Genomic DNA, 16458 nt, shown 5'->3' with positions numbered 1-16458 from the left:
TATTTCTATTTGCCTTACCTGGAAACGACGTGCAGGACACAGGTGCCTTTGGGACAGAAATGTAGTTTCTTCAAAACACGTTTGGTTTCCATGGCAGCACAAGCAGACAAAGAAGTCTTTTGTGAAGCTAACATTTCAGTGCTTTTGTCGTCCTGCTTGTCTTCAAGCATAAAAAATGAGTCCGGGTATTTTAAGAGCATTGCCAGGACCCATTGTTGCTATCTGGGAATACTGTGGTTGTTTGGACTGTTGTCAACTGGTGAAACAACATCAGTAACTTTTTTATCATCAGTGGAAACTTCCAAGAGGAGACTGAGCATTTTCATACTACATATTGATTTACAGTCATTATTAATGCCCAGGAGCTCAACAAGGCTCAACCTGTTCTTCATCATCATTATGTCCTTAAGTGTCTTGCAGCAGGTCTTTACTGCACATTTTCAGTCTTGCAGATGGTTTTGCTATTGTCAAAGATAACTAGGACATCATCCTCAACTTGCATTGCACATAGTGTACATATCCAACAGCTATAGTAGAAATAACTGGCAGAAACGTGAGGAAGAAACAGAGAAGATAGAAAAGAGAAAGAAGAAGACGACAGGAACTCTTCCTGCAGTGTTGTTCAGAACCCTGTCAGACACTTGGAGCCCATGGATACTATCAGGCTGTGTGTGTGTGTGTGCTAAAAAGAGCAGGAGGGAGCTAGAGAGGGCCAGTGAAATGTTAATGAGGGCAGTGGGATGTGAACAAACAGCTTCCAGCCTGATGAATCCATTCAGACAAAGACAGAGACAGAGACTTAGAGAGAGGGCTGCTGCGGGAGGAACTTCAGGGGTCAAACACTCAAATTTGAATATAAATGGACATGGATGACCCTAGCAGCTTACTGCTATGTGTCTGTGTATGTGCCTGGCAGTGATTCTAGCACTCCTTACATACATTCTCATGTTTCACAACCCAAAATACCAGCAGCTACGCAAACTCAAACATCTCCACTGGGAAATCCAAGAGGAGAGGGATACATTACACACTCAGCCAGAAAACTTCTAAAAGTCTTGTTAGTTTATCTTTCAGTCACACACACTTTAGAATGGGCTACTAAATTGCCTTTGTATCTATCAGACAGCCAGGGTTCATACTCATCAGTCCTATCATGGCCCACTGCAATTTCTGATTGCTCAAAAGGTCACCAATCCCTGCCTGAGGTGGGTGTTAAAGCCTATATGTTTTAAAAAGCTACAGATGTTGTTGATGTGACACCATAGACAGCCTGCAATGCTATTTACTACTGGAGGGAGGCTACTAATAATGAGTCACCATGTCCTGTCTCAATATTAAAGATTATTTAATTTCAACTGCAGGAAGTTTTTCAAATGACCAGGAACTTTTTGAAATGAATCAATTCCATCACCTGAACCAGATTTTCAATCTCTCTAAGAACTATAGCATCCGCAAACAATTTTCAATCTTTTTATTTAATAAATATTTTTTTTAAATAAGTAGCTTCTAAATTTTCTAAAATAAAAGTGCTCCACATTAACTTCCAAGTAAGGATTAAGTGTAGTACTGTAATTTTCCAGCTGTAAACATGTGCAAGAGGTGCAGTAATAGAAACAGAAGAATATAACAAGGCACTAAATAATTATACGGTCGCTCCATGGATTGTTTCCGCCTTATAGGTGTTACAAAAATGCAAACGTTGCTTCACTCACAGTAAATAACTTCCATGCTGATGGCATGTTGTGTATATCTGGAGTACAGATACATACAAAAGCAACAACATGTGTATCTGGAATATAGATACACACAAACCTGTTACTGTGTAACTGTGCGACGGAGCATGTGAGCAGGTGGAGTTTGGACAGAGAGTGTCGTCCTACATCCTGCTCCAATTTCACTCCAGCACTGCTCACACCACGAGCCTGGAGCACGGCTAAGCCCGACCCAGAACGCCAGTTTTGCAGGGGTAAGCGGATTGGGTGAAGAACAAGGACCAGAAATTCTCAGCGCTCCACCGCGCTCTGATGCTCTACGTAAACCATACTGCTCGCACGTGCATGGGATTGGCACAGAACTTGATATCTCAGCCTGATCAGCCGGTCACAATTAAAATCAGTCCATTTCAATCTCCAACTGACTGATTGGTGCATTTCTATGCTTTGAATTACCAAACATTAGCAGTATTTGCTAATGTTAGATGATGAATATGACTTATAGTAGACCTGGTGAAGATGATGTCAGAGGTCGAGTTGAAGGCTTTAATTTATCAATTTGAATTAAATTGGACTTGGGAAGCATCCTTACCTGTGGGTCTGACTACAACAAAGCTGTGGCTGCGGGGTGGATGTATTATCTGTTTGGTTCTGAAGACATTTTCAACCAAAGGGCTTTATCGTTGCTACTCATTAAAGAAAAAAAAAAAAAACTTTAAGAGATAAGAATTGTAAGTCATTTTAAAGCTTAGCTCACTATCCTTTACATCCTGTCAGGGTTTAGCTGCTGTTTAGAATCCACCCGCTTAAGCCGCAGCTCTTCTTTCTCTGCATTTATAGATAAAGAACGTTGGTTGTACAGGGTTTTGATACCTCTGTACTCACTTATCGGGCTTTTCATAAATACTGACACACACGCACAGACACGCGCGCACACAACTCAAAGTTCTCTTTCTTTCATGGCAGAAACACACAAAGATGATAATGGCCACACCTTTTCAAATACTCTGTGTGAAATATTACTATCTGAAGGTGCAGCGAGACTGAAATGTCAACAGCACCGTGTCCTGTCACTGAAGCTGGCCTCCCCATATTATTTTCCTTTTCATTTCCTCGCCTGGACGCTGGGCCTTATCTCTGTTCCCCAAAGACATTTAAAATCACCAAACCAGTCAAAGAAATGGAGCAATATACATAGAAAATCCTCTTTTCTCCCCGGTCAGAGGTCAGTGGCTGATACAGAACACAGGCCCACACCCGGTCAGGTTTCATTGTGCTCTTAAGTGCACTTCGGCAGAGTGGAAACTTGAACTTGGGCCCTCGTCTTTGAGAAGGGTCTCTTTATAGATCAGATGATTGTGCTAATATCATGAAAAGGAGATCAGCCTTTAATTAGAGTTGAATAGACCAGAAATTCTGGAGGAAAATCCTCTGAACTGCAGGCAGGGCAGAGATACTGACAGACATGTTGCTTCTGTTCACTTCACTACAGTATAGGTGTAATTTAAAGCATGTGTCTGTGACTTCTACTGCACGTTATAATAATGTATCACCAATTGTTCAAAATGATATGATGGGGTTACCCTAATGGTCTGAAGTGCTTAAAACATTATGTCACTGAAAAATGATCTTGCACATGAAAAGCTAATTTTAATGGCTTTCAAGGACTAGTTCAGGAACTCAGAAACTCTAACGGCCAGTTCTTACTTCCTGAATTTGTGTATTCACCTCACCATGCATGACCCACCTAAGTCAGGGACAGGATTGACTCTTTACTGATCTTCCAAGGTATGAAACTCATACCATACAAACCATGCAAGAATGCACACACACACACACAAACACACACACACACACACAAACACAGACCTCTTCCCCTTTCTGAGTTTCCTGGAAACCCCCTATGAGGACCACACCTTGTAGACAGTATTACACCTGTAGGTGATGGGAATATTGTCATTCTCGCAAACAATCACAACATTGTTCCAGTCATACAGAGTACCCCTCTCACAGCTCTGGTACATAAAGCTTCCTTGGGACATTGCTCACATTTCTTTCTGTAGCAGCACAAAAAGCTCTGCATGACACAAACTCTGCATGAGGCTCTTGAGCTGATCTTCGATTCTCACACTAGTAAGGAGAAAAGAGGACGGGACGGACGCTGAAAGTGAAGATGCATCAGAAGAAGTCTCAGAGGATGGTACAACTGATGCTATCAAGCTCCCTCCTGAGCCTGTAACATTGGAGCTGAAAAATGGGAGAGGTTTGGTCACCTCTCACATCAAAAGCTAAAAGGAAAAGGTACACACTCTGCACCAAGAGATGGACTTTGTGTTCTGTCTTGTTTAGACCATTGACACCACAGATCTGATAAATGTGGGGTGTGATAAATAACACAATATGATTGTCACATGAGCTCTTTATTATTATTAGTCATTAAATGTTAAGTTTTCTTTATTTCCCTTTCGTGGTCGCTGATGATCCATTCTTCTTCTAGTTCTTTTTTATATGCTCATCCCCCAATTTCCAACCGATCCACTGTCCATCTCCACCTTTGAGGAAATGGACAGTGTGGAAATCCTAAATGTACTGCTTCTGGATCTTTGCGCACGTGTGTGTGTGTGTGTTTGTGTGTGTGTGTGCAGTGGTGTTGTATAGGTTGAAATGAGGCCCATTTCTCAGCAGAGCCTGTAGGCTCTCTGTACAGGATGTAATTTAAGCTGCTTCACTCTGCTCATTCCTGTCTCCACTCCTGCTTCCCAGCACTGCTCTGTTAGGACACTGATTTCCATTTGGCTGCATACCTGGCCTGTGGCCCCCACTAACCAACTGTGATCAAAACGTGATTACACTCTCACTGATTTGGATGTTTGACATTTGCCAAAACAGTTCCCTGTATTATTTTACAGCGGCCAGCTTTTGTCAGCCTCATCTCCTACTGTAAAGAGCGGAAAAGGCCACACTCAGGAGATTATATTCAGACTTCCACATGTGGCTGTTTGAAAGCTAAAGTAAAACAGCTCACACACTCAAATCTGCCATGTTGCTAACTGAACTCTATAAAGACAGTGGTGTTATGGTGGAAAACTCAGGATGTGAGGTGAGACTACATCCTCTACAGTCTGTCTTGTATGAGTCAGATCCTGAGTCAGCTCTACTGTAGTTAAGCAGCTATCGATGTTTAACAGCAGATCAATCTGTGTGGGACAGTTCCATTTATAGGAATTGATCAGCACTACATGAAACCTCTAGGCCAGTTACTGGTAGTGTGGTGTTACATTGGTCATAGTTAGCACATTGGCCCAAAGGCCTTCCATCCCCAGTCACCAAGCAACAAAATAAAAGCCAGTAATTCTGCAGAACCCCTATGCTCTAATTAAAAGCATCAACACGAGGATTCATATTGTATTCATATTATATTATTCTAGCCACTAACTCTTAAGCCACTTAAAAAAAGAAAATGCTTATCAATGTGACACAGATTAACCTATTAGCCATTCATATATTATAAAACTCCCAATAAATCAGTGCAACCTACAATGAAACTGTCATCTCCAACTATGATGACACCTTTCCGAGACTCAAAACAAGAGTCTTTGAACATGCAGAAAATAAAAGTGTTGTTAAAATGACTCTACAGTTAGAAATGGTCATCATGTACTGTTTCAGGGGGTATCTGGTGAGTGTGGCCTCTGGTGTGGTACTGGATTATTAGTAAAAGATGAAATAGTACATTTACAGATTAGTCCTATGCCAAAACACTGTATATAGACCTTTATACCCATGGTATCTAATTTATTGTATTTTATGTTCATATGATGCATGTTGCCATATAAAGATGTGCTTAGTTAAATGACTACAAACCCTGGCAGCACTATTCCAGCACAGAAGTAGCAGTTTGTCCATGGATCCCTGGACAAACATTGCTATTTGCAGTAAACAGGCACTTGAAAGCTATACGATTACTCATCCTCAGTCTCCGCTTAGTATGTTTCAGTGGCTGAAGAATGCAACTGAGGCAGGCTGCTAATATCACAGTTAACATCATCACGCAGAGTGAATTAAATGACACAGTGTGTGGAACTGCAGTGATTGTTATTATTAAAGGCAATGAAGTACATGAGGAAGTGTCAGTGTTCTTAAGTACTTTCAAATTACACGTTCATTTTTATGACAAGTCCACTCACTGCAGACCAATTACTGTGCTTTTACACAAATCTGAAGGATTGGCCTGTTGGCTTGGCCTATTTCAGCCACTATTGTGAACAGGGGAGAAAAAGCATAATTGTGTGTGTGCATGTGTGTGTGTTGTCCAGAGGCAGCCAATAGCCAAGTGAAGCACATAGTAGAAGATGTATAGAATCTAACAATAGGTAATTACCGTTATCAGAGCTCGCCTGTACTGAAGTCACATCTCCAGTCCCTGGAGCCTGGTTAGAGCTGCGCTTAGGTCTCATCAGCACACACACACACACACAAACACACACATACACACGCTCCTTGTTGTAATCCATCACACCTGTAGTGATGTAGTGCGGCCGCAGCACACCTCATGCTTTTTGAGTCTGCAAAGGACACAGTGAGGAGAGGTGCTGCGATGCAAGGCAGCTGAAAACTGAGACACTACCAGAATGCTTTTTAACATCAACTAGCTCCTTGCTTCACACGCGCGCACACACACACACACACACACAAACTCACACAGAATATGGCAGGTCCTGGGAGTGCAACCAACATCCTCCTGGTCACAAGCCTCCCTGATCTCTGGGCAGCTGCTGTCCCACATGATCACATCCAAAGTAAAAAGAAAGGACATCACAGCCTTCAGGGCTACACAGCCACAGAGGCAGGTTGCAGGGCTGCACAGATTTATGACTCAACCTAAAATACTCCCAAAAGCTGAAAACAACCACGTTCATCAGGAAAATAAAATCATCTGTGAACCGCTGAAACAAAGCGGAGTAAACCTCCAGCGCGGTCCATGTACATCTGAGGTAAAAGAGAATAATGATTGACAGCAGGTTGATTGTATTACCAACTGTATTAGTTTGTAATCACAGCTTCAAAGAAATGTGTTGATGGTAAAAAAAAAAAAAAATCTACATTACAAATCTGCCACCGCTCCAAACATCAGCAGTGATTGTCTTGTCAGTTTTCAATGTTCAGTGCTCCAGACATGTTGTTGCTGTCAATACCAACACAGTTAAGATTCCATACTCTGTCATAGCATAGCTATGAGGTGTAATTCATGATGAAACATGACACTAAATTGACATGCATACAAAATGAGTTGTGTATTTATTTCTTGGCAGGAACAGGCTTCTGTACCTTAGACAGTCCACAGGTAGACTAGAGAGTCCAAACTTATTATTTTAATTAATTTTAACTACTTTGTAACTCTTTACACCCTGCTGAGCATCAAAACCTCATCCACATTTCTCTTCTTTGGGTTTTTTTTTTTCTATTGTGCAGTTGTTTCACCTACAAAAGTTGCAAACCAGGGCAAACAACAAGCAGCTGGAAAACAGTGAATATCACAAAAGAAGCTGCGGCATTTAAAATCGAAATACAATCAAAAGAAGAGAACAAAGTCAAATCACCAGAGAACAATAACCAGAGCAAAGTCAAATAATACAAAAAAAAAAAAAACACAAATGCAGGCTGACTGTGAGAAAAACAAACCGAGACTCGACGAGCTTTGAATATAAGAGAGCCAAATAAGAACAGTGTCAGTGCTGGAGGATGGGTACAAAACCGTGAGTGTAAAGCTGAAGGAGGACGGGGTGGGGTGGTGCAGTGGGGGTGAGCGCTGAGAGGAAAACAGAGAATAGAAAGAGAGCAGCAGTAGAAAGATAAGAAGGAGGTTATGTTGTACTGAGAAACAGAGAGGGGAGACAAAACACTGATGGGCTACTGAATAATCACGGCCATCAGACGTCAAGCAAAAGCCTTTTTACTTCCATTACTGCAAGTGCAATGATGGACGGGAGCCTGTTTTAGTGTGTGTCTGTGTGTGTTCCATCCACCCGACTTGCATCAATGCATGTTTGTCATCATTTTGTACGCGCACAACCAGAGACTGAGTTCTGTGAGCAGGCTCTTTAAACCACCTTCACGTTTATTAAAATGACGTAGATCCAAGGGATGCTCAGATCCTGTATTTGTGTTTTTTTGGTGGAAATCAGCAAAAAGACAGCAGAGAACCAATTACCCATGGCACACTCACTTACTCACATAGACCTCCCTCTCACACGGTCTCAGAAAGACTGAAAAGAATGATTTATGGACCATTACACACTGCTACAGTCACACCATTACTGTCAGTGAAAGGTCAACATCAGGCCTGTTAACTGCTCTCTGTCACACACACTTGTATCTGCGTTGCAATCAATTCAGTGTTTTTTTTTTCTGATTTCGCAGTGAGAGATGAAAGAAGAGACCAAGTTTACGTCTCAGTTCACAGCCGAATTACCTTCAACGCCGGAGCTGATCAAATGGTCCCCTAATGAGGAATCGATGCCGAGAAACGCCACCACTCTCCGCTTTAAACGCAGAATTTTCCCATTTCCTGTCGACCAGGTCTCTCACTCTGAACAACAACATCTATCAAGGGCAGGAAGGGATCAGGGCCACTGCAGTGGCCCGGCCAATACACGATTGGTGAACACCTTCAGCAATGAGCCAGAAATTGATTGAGAGGTTGGCACTGACAAGCAGCTCTACTCAGAAGAAAAAGAGGTTAAGTCGCAAGCGGTTTGGCTGTCACTATATCACCAGGCCGACGCAGCGGCCACACGGTCTATCTGTGAAAGTCGGCAGCATATCTGCAGAACAGCACAGAGCAGAGCTGAAATTCAACGCTCCGAGCCCCGAAGGCAGAAATATGAAGATGTGCCTGTATTCCTTCTCAGCACGCCTCTCTCTTCTGTTTTTGTGCATTTCGGTGAGTGGGTGACATGACGAGAGTCTGTGCTAGCCAGTAAATGATGCCACAGAAAGACTTACTCCACTGAGACACAGCTGTTTCTTCTGGACTTTTCCATTTCATGGGCCTATCAGCATCATTTCAGAGCACAGCACACCACCGAGCAGTCAAACTTATTTACAGGACTGCATTTCTCTCAAATAATAGGAATGACAGAAGGCTTTTTACCACAAAGAAAACAAAAACACAGCTGAGGGTTGGTGGGACTTCTGGCAGATGAGACAAAACGGTACACGATTTCCATTCTGACGAACAGAAAACCGGTCTATGGCAAGACCAAACTATGGCTGAATAATCTCACACTTGAATGATGATTTTGTTTGACCTCTTCGAGGTCACCCTGGAGTAGGAGCCACCGTAACTGATGCATCAACGCATTCCACACAAACGCTTTTTTGCACACTCATGGTTGTTGCCAATCTGACAAAATCTTGTACACAGGTGCCAAAAAACGCTAAAGTCAGAACAAACAGTCTGGTTTGAAACCCATCTCACACTTATCTATGTGCACCTGGAGGTCTCACAGTGAATAATAAAGGTAAATGAGAAGTCCCTCCACCTACAGTGACTGACAAAACAGGAATGTCTTTGCATATTTCCTCTCCTGCAGACGCTGGCCAAATGGCAGATACTCTGACTGACACCTCACCGAGTGTCTGGCCAACATGCCAACACTAACCCCACCACGCGTGGGATCAACACCCATCTGCTCTGGCAGCACCGAGCGCCAGGCACACATGCCAGGCATGAAGGAACACGTACGGCGCGCCGGAGACATCCCCGTCTGAGGGCACCCATAAACACGCCACCTGTCTAGGTGTCTGACATTAGCAGGATGTGAACTCTGACGGTGACGTCGCAGCGGTAACAAGCTTTGGAAAAGGAACCAAAAGAAGCAAAGAGTGATTTGAAGAATGTCGAAACTGATGGACTGTGAAGAATATTCAAGGTTAGTGATGTGGGAAGTAATGAGGGTTAAGCCAAACTTGACACAAACCAATCAAGCCATATAGGCACTTGACAGCATGACCCCACTTCTCTTCACAAAGTAGAAGTGCGGCGCCTCCTACTCACATTCTTGCTCGTTCATGACTCTCTGCTGGATTTTTGGCCCAATTAGACACAGCTCATGACCAGTTACACGATCCTTTAACTACCCTTCTGCTGTTCTATGCACATACACATGGAGCTAGCAGCACAGGAGCCGCACACAAAGAACTAGTGGCGCTTAGGGACCTGTCCTCCGCGTGGGTGGAAGGGCAGTACAGCATCTTCCAGTCACCAAACACAATACCTGCTTAAATAATGATTCTCCAACTATATTAGCTGAAGTACAATTATTCTCCGGTAATGTCAGCAGTGACTGTAGCTTGGAGGTACAGGAATGTTTAATTGATGTTTTCTGCACACACTGGCAAGAACTTCATCTCTCTTTCTTGTGTATGTGGATGTAGAAAAAGGAGTCCTGGCACTGTGTCAGCTAAATCTGACACAGTAAATGAATAGCTGTGGACGTGATTTAACATGACAAAGAGCTTACTGTGAATTATTCTGCTGGCTGATTAGACAGCTGCCATAGAAAATGGGCTCCTTTTGAAGGCTCATGCGGTAATTAATTTGAACCTGTTGGATTTGAAGCTTCATTCACAGGTTTGGCTCGTGGTCAGGTGAATCAGTGTAGGACAGCAGCTCGGACAGCTGGGGACAGGCGCGTCCTGACTGTGGCTCTGGCTCAGAACGATGAAAAAGGGAATGCATTAAACATGTTTTAAAGGGCTGTTCTTAAAATGGCCACAATTTCAGCAGCGTGCAAAGATTCAGCTTTATTGTAAAAGTGCAAAAGCAGGAGATAATGATACAAGAACGTGCTGCTGTTGCTGAACATGGGCATTAACTGTGCAGGTAACTAACACCTCGGATTCACAGGAGAAATGCGTACACACGTGAGACACCGTGGTCTCACCACACAGTGCAGCGTGAAACACTTGCGTGTCTCCTCAGTGTTCATAGTAAGGAGACGGATGTATTTGCTGCACGGAGCCGTCACGCGTTCACACTTGCTGTGAGCGAGCAGCTGATCCTGTAGCGAACGTGAGAGTGAAAATGAAGTGAAAGAAAACGAGGCACAGTGAAAGTCTCACTCGTGCAAAGGGGGTCAAAAACAGCTATGATTAGTTTTGTTCTGTTGCTTTATAATGGTGCATAGAGTAGAGCTATAGAAGGGTAGTTGAAGGATAAAACTACAACTATAAAAACATTCAGTTATGTCCAACTGAACAGTGCTATTACAGCGTGCAGCTTCGTTAACCTCCATTACCTCCTGTATCTCAAAAGTCACAACTAAAACGTGAGGAAGACCGGCAGATAAGCCCGATAACAGCAATGTACAATGTACAATGTACAATGGGCTAACATCGAGAAGCTGCAGTTTTGTATTCTCTTAACTCAAAAATTAGACATTAAGAGAAGTATTTTATCAATCAGAATTCAAAAAAAGCTAATACAGCTCAGCAACGGAAAAGTTAGTGCTAGATCTACATTATTTTAGCAGATATAATGTTTTATAGTGCACTGGCAAGAAAAAGTATGTGAAACTTTTGTAATATTGTTTTTGGTTTTCTGCATTAGTTTGTAATGAAACATGATCTGATCTATATCTAAGTCAAGTATTAACAAATATAATGTGACTAAAGTAATAACACAAAAGAAATTCTGATCTTTTATGTCTTTATTGAGAACAACCATAAAAACCTCATAGTGCTAGTGGAAAAAGTATGTGAACCCAGTTTAACATGCTTTTTCCTGCCACTGTACACCTCGATCAGGCCTAATCTGGATCCTTGACATGACTACCAACAGTCTTACCAACATAGCATGTTTTTTAGGTTTTTTCCGGATTGGCTTGGCCCCGAAAATAGCAAGTATACAGTAGATGTGATGATGTGGTTTTACTACAACCGTACCGCATCATCAAATCATCAATCATAACAAGAACAGCTCATCCTGAATTCGGATGTTGACAAAAAAGAGCAAAGAAATTATGAAAACTGAGCCTAGAAGCTCAACAGTTCACCTGCCACCACAAGAGACTGCCCATACCCCAACTGAGATTCATCATTTCCAGCCACATACACAGACAGGCTCGGTGCAGACTCTGGGGAGCTGCTAAACAAATTAAGTAATAACAAACCAAGCATGACAGCACTTTAGGCTATGAGACACTAAAGAGAGCTGTGCAGTCAGAGTAGCACCGTGGTAAGTCGAGTCTGAATGAACTGCATGAACACATGGGCAGGATGAGGATGAATGTGATCTTTGATGAGTGATCACTGGAGTTCAGCATACATGAAGAATTTACTCTGCACTTGAACCAAATAAGTCTCAGTTCTTTATTCTACGTCAAATTCAAACCTTTTTATTGCCTCAACACCCAAGCAAGTGCGTCGATTAGCTTTGCTTATCTTTTTTTAGTTGGCATTTGGCATCAAAACAGATAAAAGCTGCTGTAAAAAAAAGAAACTGATTGGTTTGAACTCAGTCCTTAAATCAATTTGAATCCTGAATTCTATAAGTGAAGTCCAGCTCACTAGTTGGAGTCTACATATCACATCTTAGCTCCAGAGCATCAAGTGAAGAACAGCAACATCTTCTCTTTTTACTGTGCAATCTTGCAGTAAAATGTACTGTTTCCCTCTTTAAAAAAAAAAAAAGACGTGCTGGCACACACTTTACTATGCAGTGTTGAAGCTATCAGCGTCTGCTGGCGGTGTTCAAAACAATGATTATATGCTAATGGCACGAAACGACATGATTTATTGACGGTAAACGGATACAGCACCTTGAAATTCTCCTCCAAACAAGGCAGAATCTATATTATTAGTTTTCCAGATGCTGTTTCCACACTGTTGGCTCTTTGTCTACATGCAGACAGCGTGTTCGGAGCAGCGAGCAGAGCAGGGAGGCAGGTTGATGGTGAGAGCAGCCTGTCGCACACATGAAGAGCAGAAAATGGACTGTACACAGATCAAAATGACAAAGACAGACAATACTGCCGGGCATCTGGGCTGACACAACCACCATTCAGCAGCATTCCAGCAGTCGCTGAGAACAATAGCAGGCCCATTCAGACACACACACACACACACACACGCACCAGCCAATTGCAAAAACCGTGGGGACGAAGCACTAGTACACAACAGGCTCCCACCTCGCCCCCTCCCTAGCTTGGATGAAGAGGGGGAACCAAAGAAATCCCCCAACTCTCTCCGTCTCTCTTTCTCTCTCACACAAACAGAGATAGGGAAAAGAGGGGTGGGCGGGGGGGGGGGGGGCTGCAGAGTGCTGGCATTTGGCACGAACAGACGCTCACAAAGCCCTCGGGACCCCAGAGATGAAGGAAAAGCGAGGGGGAGGGTGGCTGAGGTAGAGGAGGAGGAGGGGTTGCAACGATGCCATTTCCAAGCAGGCAGCCTGTGGAGCAAGGCGCTCAGGGAGAAGGAGAACAAAACCCAACTCCATCTCCTCCACCCCCCTCTTCTCCTTTCCATGTGGAGGTCAGCGTGCTCGGCGGGGAGGTCAGCCACTGCAGGCAGAGGCGGTGCAGCAGCTCCTCTGCAAAACCTCATGCACATATTATCTGCAGTGATGCAGTCGGAATTCAGAACGGCGACATGCAACCGCAGGAGGGAGAAGGACTCGAGTACTGTAACCTACATCAGACGAACTGACATGAATTTAGTTAAGAGAAAACATCACTTGCATGTGTAACAGGCATGTGTAGCCTAGTTTAGCACAAAGAGCAGAGCCCACTCTCCACTCTAAATATCTGGAAACAGCAACTCTCAGCCTCGTTAAAGCTCCATTCACGCCTCGTGTTGGTCTATCACAGAAGAAGGTTAGTTGTGCAACGACGTGGGGCACCTCGTGTGGGCCTGCTAACACATGAAGTATGGTAGAACGTCGTCTGTTGCGCGCCTGAAGAGTCCGAGGAGAAGTTCATTCCAAATAAAAGCGCTATCACTGTCATCCAGAAACAGTTTGGCAAAAAAAAAACAAGCAGAAATGATCGCTGCTGCACGGCTTTCAAGACTGTCCGCTGTGATCTGTGGCCAAAAAGATACTGTTGAATGGTTCTGTTTTTAATTAGTGTTCCTGCAAACATACTGTAGAATATTGTGATATAGTTTATATCACTGACCACAGGATTTGTGTTATATTCCATCACATTTCCTTCATAGAGGTTGATGCTCTGCTGGTTTTCTTATTCCTGTTTCTAGTTGTTTTCCCAGGTCTCTTACGAACACACTAAATGTATATAAATGTGTGATATATTCAAACCATTGATAACATTTTGGACTAGACACTAAAGCCCTGTAGCAGCGCCATCATACATGTGCATCTGTTCAACAACAGTTTCCCCACAGGGATAAGTTAAGTATGTCATTCTAATTCCAGCACATGGAATATTGTAAGTTCAAACAAGCTTCTTTCCAGAGGTGCCAGACTTTTTACTTTAAGGGAAACTCTGAGGCAGAACAAGGTTTTGGGAGGTTAATAAAAATAGAAGCCAACCATACAGGAAACCACAGGCTAAATTACACTGCTATCTGTCTAATAAAAGCAACCGGTTATTAAGTGCAGTTAACAACAGCGAGAGTAGCCCAAGCCAGCGGTAATGCACATTAACGGAGAGGTGTGCAGCGGGCCGGGCTGAGTTCCAATCAGCCAGCGAGAGAAGGAGGCGATGAAAGCGTTGCATGGATAAGAGGTGATGAGGAGGAGGAAGACGAGGAGAAGGTGTCGGAGAAAAGAGGTGAACACGCCTGATGACAGGTGAGAGGAGGAAGCATCTGCACGCCCGCACACACACACACACACACACACACACGCACACAGTGCGCACAGGTACGTGCGCGTGCACGTTGTGAGCAGGTACTGCATGCACAGACGAGCCGTGCGTGGGCTGAACGTCTCCTTCATCCTCATGTGAAATCACTGTCTCCTACATCGTGATGCCTTTTGCAGAAACCGCCCAGTAAAAGTGACAGTTAGTGGAGCTCCACCCTGAGACAGAGCTGCTAACCTTCATGGTGCTGCCTGCCCTATCACACACACACACACACACACACACACACACACACACACATCTTGGTCCTTCTGTAACTGTGGGGCCTCTCACTGCCAAACGTCATCCCATAACCCATTAACCATAACAGCTACCTGCCTAACCCTCGACTCATAGCCTTACACTAAGCTCTACGCCAGACTCGACCCTGAATCCTAAAACCAGGTCCTAACCCCTAAAAAGCCCTTTGAAAGGACAAAAATGTCCCCACTAATGTAGATATATTCTCACAGCAATGGTTTCAAACTAACATCTCCACAACCATAGAAAGGCATAAAACACACACAGACACACACACACACACACACACACTGTTTTCACTGAATGCCTGTGGGACACTTCAGACCAACCCCAGTTGTTGCTTCCATCTGCCTGTCTGCAGCACACACACACACACACACACACACACACATACACACACACACACCAACACATACACATCTCTAAAGTCCAACATATCTTGCGCTGCCATCACATTGAGCCTGCAGGACTGTCTCACTGTGACAATGAATATCCAAGGATTTCAGTGCTTTCGGGCTTCCAGCTGATGAAGTGATCCACTCATTATCATTCTTTATTTCACTCCCACAGCTGTAGCGCTGGATGTGCCCTCCTGCAGGCTACAGCAGAGTGGGGGAAATGATCATAAAGGTGCAGGGAAGGCCTCCTTCAGAAGGCTTTTTATTGTGGTTCTGTGGACGGCTGCACATGCTGAACTTATTGCATCTGATGTGTAATCGATGACAGCGACGTGCACCTGCCTCCGTAGGAAACCTATGAAACGCGCAACGTTTCTGTTACTGCGCGTCCGACTACACAGCAAACGTTATTTGATGCTGCAAGTCGCGGTGCAGGACGAGAGAGAGCTACGCTGGCTGCAGCGGGACCTGCCTCTCAGTTGTGTCCCATGCAGCTGAAAGCCGGAGCCCCGCAGCCCCCTTCATCCGCACGCTCCGCTGGCGCTCAGTGAACGCTGCGCGGAGCCGCACGGCTGCAGCGCATCACACACACACACACACACACACACTGCTATTAGACATCAGACGTTGCCGTGCTCAGGTCACCCACCTCGCTCTACTTTGCATTGCAGATAAAAATAAAAAGAAAAGAGACAGAAACAAATAAAAAAAAAAAAGCCCCATCACCATCCTGTGGAAACCCGCTCCCCGCATTCACACCGCACGCTCGTCCGCACACCTCTAACTTTGCCGCCGTGTCTCAGATGGGACTGCGGCTCTCCCCGCGGGACTCACCCGGCCATGCTGTTGAATATCCCGGTGCAAAAGCTCCGTCCTACTCGGTACCATCCACACCAGCAGAGCCGCGCAGACACAGGGTGACTGACTGACTGACTGCTGACTGACCGTCCGCTGCGCTCCCTCTCTCTGTCTCTCTCCCTCTGTCTCTCTCTCTGTCTCTCTCCCTCTGTCTCTCTCTCTCTCTGTCTCTCACTCTCTCTCTCTGACTCACTCTCGCTCTCTGTCTCTCTCCCACTTTCTCTCTCTCTCTCTGCTACTGGTGCTGGTGCGGCGCGTCCGCGACGAGCGAGTGGCGCGCAGGGGGTGCGCGGTCACCGCACAGCGCACATTTGATTGATTTGATCACTGTATTTTAGCACGTTAATTAAATCAACATCT

At 44.3% G+C, this 16458-nt stretch overlaps 1 protein-coding gene across 1 annotated transcript in view; it reads right to left on the bottom strand.

Moving 5' to 3' along the window:
• Positions 1-16156, bottom strand: part of fat3a (FAT atypical cadherin 3a) — a 129480-nt gene extending 113324 nt beyond the window's left edge. Inside the window, exon 1 of the mRNA XM_026379071.1 lies at positions 16075-16156. The gene's annotated coding sequence lies outside the window, so the exon portion shown is untranslated. The remainder of the gene's footprint in view (positions 1-16074) is intronic.
• Between the last annotated feature and the right edge of the window lie 302 nt (positions 16157-16458).

The sequence above is a fragment of the Anabas testudineus genome, chromosome 13 (assembly GCF_900324465.2).
Source record: "Anabas testudineus chromosome 13, fAnaTes1.2, whole genome shotgun sequence".
Taxonomy (NCBI): Eukaryota; Metazoa; Chordata; class Actinopteri; order Anabantiformes; family Anabantidae; genus Anabas; species Anabas testudineus.
This window is presented reverse-complemented; position numbering and strand designations above follow the sequence as displayed.